The sequence below is a fragment of the Helianthus annuus genome, chromosome 8, assembly GCF_002127325.2.
Source record: "Helianthus annuus cultivar XRQ/B chromosome 8, HanXRQr2.0-SUNRISE, whole genome shotgun sequence".
NCBI classification, from domain to species: Eukaryota; Viridiplantae; Streptophyta; class Magnoliopsida; order Asterales; family Asteraceae; genus Helianthus; species Helianthus annuus.
The window spans coordinates 113,206,034-113,214,001 of NC_035440.2; the positions used below are offsets into that span (position 1 = coordinate 113,206,034).

General features: G+C 38.3%; 1 long non-coding RNA gene across 1 annotated transcript; it reads right to left on the minus strand.

The window, feature by feature from the left end:
• Window positions 1–1,109: 1,109 nt before the first annotated feature.
• Window positions 1,110–2,596, minus strand: LOC110871469. The gene is made up of 3 exons (XR_002553763.1): window positions 2,470–2,596; window positions 1,942–1,995; window positions 1,110–1,348 (listed from the first exon to the last, which is right to left on the minus strand). It is a non-coding gene; the product is annotated as an uncharacterized LOC110871469 (long non-coding RNA).
• Between the last annotated feature and the right edge of the window lie 5,372 nt (window positions 2,597–7,968).

Below are 7,968 nucleotides of genomic sequence, written 5' to 3' on the forward strand. Positions count from 1 at the left end.
GGGTCTATAACCATCGTGATTACGCTCACGTTGCGAAGTTCAAACGAACTTCTCGTTTACCATCTTGTGGTCAAAGCTGAAAGTCAAACAAAGTTTGACTTTCGGACTCGAAAAGCGATAAAAGAACAAAGGAATGCTTACAAAGGGTCCCCGCAAGCAAATCTTGATCCAAATAGCTCAGGTATGAAGCAAAGGCTTCAACTTAGAGCACATTAGATCAGATTTGTGTGAGGAAGAATGAGTGAGAGCATGGCCTTATATAGTTTTCGCAAAACCATTAAGATCATTTCTTGGAGAAGAGGGAATGATCTAGGCCATACAAATGTTAGAGAATGATTGGGGGACTTGTTCTCCACACAAACCAGCCCATAGCATGAAAAACTAGAGATCAGAACCATCAAAATCAAGCTAAAAGACCAGATTCAATGTTTCTGTCTGATGGGCTCTCGCGGGCCGCGTAAGAAATAAGCTGGGCTTACGCGGGCCGCCTAAGCATCTTTGGCAGATTGACACTTTCAGTCCCTGAACTTGTAAAACATGCATTTCGGCTCATTTTTGACACGTTTAAGCCACGTTAACCTCATTGCATGGCTATAAAATGGAGTTAAAGTATTGGGAACTCAAAACATGCTCAAAAATATCTCGGATGTCGGTTCGTTTGGTCGTACGGTTGCGTTGTTCGGTTAATTACGACGGAAGTCGTAACGAATGCAAAAACGATCCAAATTGAGCGACGAATGAAATTTTATCATGCCAATCACTAAAATATAATATTTTAATGATAACATAAATTTTTGGGTGTCCGAATATATTCAGAACGTAAGATATGCACGAAAATGCAAACTTGTGCACTTTTTCACGCTTTTAGTCCCTGAATGACCAATAAGTTTATTTTAGCATACCGAACCCCTCAAAGCCTATTTCTAAGCTATGTAAAGGATATTTAGGGTATGTTTAACTTATGATCATGTGCTGGAGTGTTCGTTACTGTAAGGTCCGCTTTTCCATAATAATGATAATTTACTTACAAAAATAATTTAAAGACATCAAAATACCAAATTTGGTACATAACGAAATTCTTACGAAAATTGGGCATGACCCGTCGTAAAACGAACATGCCCCCCTGTTTTTAACATAATAAACTAACGACAATCTACGACCCATTTTAACTTTAAACTTTCCAAAACGAAGACAACAAGTTTTTAAGTATATGACTTCTAACAATATTAAACAAAATAACAAGACATGGACCCAAAAGTGTGCATATAACTAGCGGAAGCGCTTGGTATAATAAGGCATGGACACGTGCTCGCTCCATATCTCCAAATCGCCTAAAGTGGAGTTTTACCTACATTAACAACCAAATGTTAAGAGTTAGTTATCACATTTATTAAATCATAATTCTTTCGTTTTAACTCCATCCATACAAGAACTTTCATTCTTTTTACGCATTCGACTACCCAAATAATTGGGTTTAGCATAAACACTCTCATTGAGAGTTAAGCTTACACGTTCGACCCGTTTAATTGGGTTTGGCATAAACACTCTCATTAAGAGTTAAGCATACACGTTCGACCCGTTTAATTGGGTTTGGCATAAACACTCTCATTGAGAGTTAAGCATACACATTCGACCCGTTTAATTGGGTTATTTGCTTTCAACATTACTCTTCATTCTATCCGCATAACGGATTAAGCTTTCAACATTCATTATGGCATTCGAAGCTACCCGTTCAAACGGATGGCATTCATCTCTACTTGACACGACTTAATTTAAATCGGTCAAAATGTATAGCTTAACACAACCTTCATTAGCATACCCAAATCCACAAAGGATTTGTTATTTACTTGCTATTTACCACGATTGTCATACAAGGATAGTTCTACATCAAGTTAAGTAAAAAAGAGAATTTAACAAAGATTTGTATGCAACGGAACATACCTCGGTCTTGCGTGCCTTCCGTTTTCCTATTGCTTGTACCTTCTTCCTTCACGCCTACATTACAACATTCATTCATTCATTTAGTTCATCTACTTCGTTCTACCATTTTTCCAAGTTACTCATAAATTCATCTCTTAAGCATTTCATCAAACACTTGGTAGGCATCATAGTTAAGGTACATGGTACAAGTCTATAAAGCATATTCTTACTAGTTAATCATCACACAACAATTTCATTCATTCAATTTCACCTAGCTATATCATTCTATATCAATTTCATTCATTATTCAAGTATCACAACAAGCTTATACACTAACTTCCTAGTTTTATGATTTCTCATAATCATCAAACCCTAACTAACTTCTTAACAAGTGGGTTTTTGCTATAATCCTTTCATGCAACCTAAAATCAACAAAATTTCTGTTCTAGGAAGCAATTCTAACTAGGATTTCCCACAATAGATACAAGAATTCGCATTTGGGTTTAACCCCTTACTCTAAAATTCATCTTTTCAAGAAATTAAACTTACCCTTTCACTATGTATGCATAGATAATCGATAAACTTGAGACATGCAACTGACTAGACTTGAATTTCTTGATCAATTGAGTAGATTAGCAATGGCAAGGGTTTTCACCCTGTTCTTCTGTTCGATCGATCCCAGGAACACACCCAGGGGTGTGTTTTTGGGTTTCTACCTTTTAATTCCCTAATTAATAAAGCTTTCACATTACACCCCTCCAAGTTTAATAAATATCTAATTCAAGCATTTTTCCAACATTAACTTATATCTTATCATATCCCGTCAACTAAGTTAGTTTATTTGTTCACTTTCATTTATTTTAACATTAACCGATTTATGGGGCGTTACACATATTATCATAAATTCTCCATCATATTAAGTTTTATTATTATTTATCGTGTTTTTCATTTTTTGGGGGTGTTACAATTAGAACATGACACTTCTTCATAATTACATACTAACTTAATAAACTTCCATGCCTAGTTATAATATTTTTGTTTTGTCAAATGCGATAAACTTTAATAATGGTAAAATTTTATATTTACCATTTCTTTTCACTAGGGTATTGCACTTAAACATTTTAACATGTCATACGGAATTTGGGGTGTTACAGTTACAGTACGAATCGGCATACTTTCGCAGTTTGTCGAAATTAGTCCCTGTAAGCGAATAAACTTGATTTCGACACACCAAACCTTCCAAAACTTATTTCTAAGTTATGTAAAGGTTATTTATGGTATGTTAAGCCTATGTCACTATTCCCGAGTGTTTGTCGCGTTAAACTGATTACGTTTACGCATCGGTTTGCGTATAACTTTCCAGAAAGCGATTTAGAGCTCAAAATCGAACGAGAATTGATATGTGCGAATGATACACATATTTATACAAATCCCAAGTATGAAATACAATATTTCATTGCTTTGGTATTTGTTAGATAGCCGTGGAGGCACAGATGTCACACCGTTAGACTTAAAATTAAACGTATGATAACTCTGTTAGTATCATATACTTATGTATTTGGGCTGCATTTATCCTTAATAACATATGTTTATGTAATTGGGCCACGTTTAAGGATAAACTACCTTGGGCCGGTCGTGAATGCTACTGGGCCGCCACCACCATTACGCAAACTCGACCCATCCTCCCCTTCTCTTCATGTTTACGTAAATACAATTGTTATAAGATACAACTTATCATTTCAAACCCTATACCACCTAATCAAGAGACGACAGTAAACCCACCCCCCCCCCATCAAAGCTCTTCTACTTTCGAAGCACCATCTCTTGTGTTCTTGCATTTGATCGGTATGTGAGTCTATTACTTTAGGTGGTTTCATGTTATGCGTATACATACTATTGAATGTATGATGTTAGTTTCTGTTGATTTTCCTTATCATGTGTAAATTGTTATGATTCGTTATGCCGATCTCGGACACAATTTGATTCAGAATCGTCATATGTAGTAATGAATGACTTGACAATATTTGTTGATGAATAGATGACTTAGGGAATCATGCTGGGATTGTTTATGTATGATGAAACGTTAAATGATGGATCTAGTTCTGTGGCTCGATTTTAATATCGATAGTTTAGGATTGCACATATATGAATTATTGATGTATAGAACTTACGGTTATGGTTTCTTGATTTATGCATAAAATTGGTTAGGATGATGATGAATATTATTGTAAAGATAGTGGTAATAATTACAGGATGATTTTAAATGATGATGATCAAACTGTTGGCATAATCGAAATAGGAATTAATTATGTTAATTGGGTATGTAAAGATAGAAGGTAAATCAATTGCAAATTTATGCAGGCAGTAGACCAGGCTTTGTTATGCGTCGAGTTGGGCCTCACACGGGTTACGCAGTCAACCTAAGTGTACAACATCATAACTGGGCCGGACCTGCTGGCCATTAAATGAAATGGAACCGCACAAAAGGGGCCGGCTGGTTTGGGGCCGCACACCCCGAAGGTGTTGGGCCACGCAGTCGGGTGTGTTTCATGTTTGGGCATGGAATCAATTGGGCCACGAATTGATTGTGATTAGTAGGATAGAAGATTAAGTCTTATAATTTTTGTTGGGTCATTAACCTATTAAATTGTACATCTTGTGAATAAAGAAATGAAATGTTATCGATTACGTGTTTTGTGAAATATGAACTTGTAATGTGAACGTGTAAGTGAACCAATTACCCACTATGTGAATATATGATGATAATGAACTGGTATTTTGTATGAATCACTATAGTGACTTATATACTGATATGTGCAATCTGTGTACACTACAAGTGTAGTATGTGTATAGAGTACGTGTTCTTTGTGCATATGAAACTGACTATTATTGGTAACCACACTAGGATTTGGTTGATCAATTTGGAACGGGTAGTGTAACTTAACATACCGAGCACTCTAAGGTGAGTTCATTTCTCTTGAGCATATGTCTCGGTGGTTGGGACAATCAAATGGGTATCCTTGAGAGGATAGATCTTTTGGGTAAAACAGGAATGTTAGATAATACACTCTTCCTATCATTTTAAGTCCCATCTTATACCGAATAGTTACCTGAGAGGTAACGGGGTATTAGTTGATAGCGCTATTAGGCTTGGCAACCTCACACTGTACCTGAGAGGACGGGCGTGAGCTAATGACCTTAAATCATGACCAATGTTTAGATAGGGGCATTGGGGACGGGCAAAACAATCTGGTAGCCATCTTGTATGGTACTTGAGTTAGTATCGTCATTATTAACTATGAACTAAACACTGGTAACTAACGTTTTCACAAAACTATGAACTCTCCAGCTTTGTCTGATACACTTGTTGCTTGCTCGCAGGTCGTTAGATTACATGGATTTGGAACTTGCTATCTAGAGTGGCTGGAGTGGTCATGGGTCGTTCTTGTTGGATACACGTGATGGGTTTATTGATTCTGTACATTTGCTTTGAAACATCTAAACTATGGTTTACTTATTGCTTTCGCTGAACTTGTTGGATTTTTATTAAACTTATTGTGGTACACTTCATTAATGATTGGCAATTTTGTTTGAAAACTTGTTATGAGTTCAACATGATTAGTGGCTCGTTGTTGGTACATCACACGCCTAGCGGGGATTCCGTAGGTGGTATTTTGGGGGTGTGACAGGATGGGTCCAACCCATTCGGATAAATGTGTTGTTCCTGATGAAGATTCATGTTTGACCCGTTAATCGGTCCATCTCTTCGGTGGAAATGAGTTTTCAAGCCGGCTTTCGACTATGGAGCGAGTCTCGAGTCGGATTGAGTCTAGATTCCATCAAAGTTGTGTAAAAATAGGAGAAAAGTTCAAAACTAGTAGAAAAATGTTGAAATCTTTCATAACTAAGTTTAAAAGTATGGAAATCCTGTTGGTCTTGAGCCAATCTTGATTGAATGATGTTCCACAACAGGTCGCCTAAGCAAAATGACTGGAAAACCACCTTCGAGCGGTCCAAAATCGGTGATTTCGAGAAACATTTGATGTGTGTGTGTGATTTTAATGAAGAAGATGGAGTAGAAGTGAATAGAGATGAAGATTAATGAAGATTTGAGAGAAAAAGCTTACACAATGGCCTTGAATTGCGACTGAGACTTGGGGAGCGGATAGGGATGTCAATTGAAAAGAGGGTGTACGGCTAGTATTTATAGGGGGAGACGAGGTCTAAGTCGGTGGCGAGTGGCAGTGTCTGGATTGCTCCATCCGAATGGATGGTCATCTAGGCGGATGGTCATTCGGGCGGATGGCCATTCAGATAGCCGAATTTGTGCGAGTTAGTTTTTCCGACTTTGGTTCGTTTTTTAAGTGTTGCGTTTAATTGTGTTGTGAGTAAGTGTTTGAGTGTATATGCATTACATTGATAACCACATAACATTCAACAAATAATCACTCAATTCATACACATAATACAATTAAATCCGCGTTTCAAGTCTGCGTTGAGTTTGTGTGGTGATAGCGTTTAAGTGATAAGCATTTAAATAAGCAATGCAAGTCGCGATAAAATGTGTTTAGGTGGTAAGCGTTATAATAAGCCTTGTAATTATGCGTTGAAAATATTGTTTAACCCATAGCGTTAATCGAATCCCAAGAGTACAAGCGTTTACGAAAGAAATGCGATCACAGTAGGAACAATCAAAGTAGGGGTTGTTACAGTCTCCCCTGCCTTAGGGAATTTCATCCCGAAATTAAGTAGTCGACGTAACAACGAGTTGCGGATATTTAGCTTTAATATCACTTTCGAGTTCCCAAGTGAACTCGGCGCCGCGTTTGCCTTCCCAGCGAACCTTCACTATAGGAATGTGTGAGCATCGAAGTTTCTTGGTATCTCAGTCCATGATTTCTACAGGCTTTTCCACAAAGTGTAGAGTTTCGTTTACCTATAAATCTTCGAGAGGTACATGAAGATTTTCTTCAACTAGACACTTTTTGAGGTTTGAGACGTGGAAAGTCGGATGTACGTTGCTGAGTTCCTTCCGTAATTCGAGTCGGTAGGCCACTTTGCCAATTCTTTCCAGAAACTTAAAAGGACACACGTATCGTGGCGCTAGCTTTCCTTTCTTGCCGAATCAGATCACCCCCTTCCTAGGCGAAACCTTTAGGAGTACGTGATCACCAACTTCAAACTCAAGGGGCTTGCGACATTTATCAGCGTAACTCTTTTGACGACTCCGAGCTTTCAAGAGATTGTACCTTATTTGGAGGATCTTGTTAGTCGTTTCCTGTAGTAACTCGGGACCAGTGATTTGTGCATCTCCGATCTCATGCCATACAATTGGCGATCGACATTTTCTGCCATATAATGCCTCAAATGGTGCCATTTGAATACTAGTGTGATAACTATCATTGTACAAGAATTCTACTAAAGGTAAATGCGAATCCCAATTACCACCAAAATCTATAACGCACGAACGAAGCATGTCTTCAAGGGTGTGGATCATGCATTCAGTCTGACTGTCGGTCAGGGGATGAAATACGGTACTGAGATTGAGGGTCGTACCGAGAGAGGTTTGGAATGTCTCCTAGAGATGCGAGGTAAAACGACCATCATGGTCAGAGATGATGTCACGAGGTGTCCTGTGTCGACAAATAACTTCGTCGGTACAGATTTGTGCTAATCGTTCTACCTTGAAGTCTTCTCGTATCGGTAAGAAGTGAGCAGATTTTGTAAGATGATCAATGATAACCCAAATGTTATCGTGACCTGATTGCGTACGAGGGAGTTTCGTAATGAAGTCCATGGCAATACTCTCCAATTTCTACATCGGGATTTCTGGTTGTTCGAGTAGGCCGGAGGGTCATTGATGTTCGGCCTTAACTTTCGAGCAAGTTAGGCATTTCGAAACGTAGAGAGCAATATCGTTCTTCATTCCTAGCCACCAATACCTGGAGCGAAGGTCCTGGTACATCTTGTTGGCACCACGGTGAATGGAGTCTCAGGACTTGTGGGCATCAGTAAGCAAAATCTCTCGGAGATTATTGTGACTAGGTA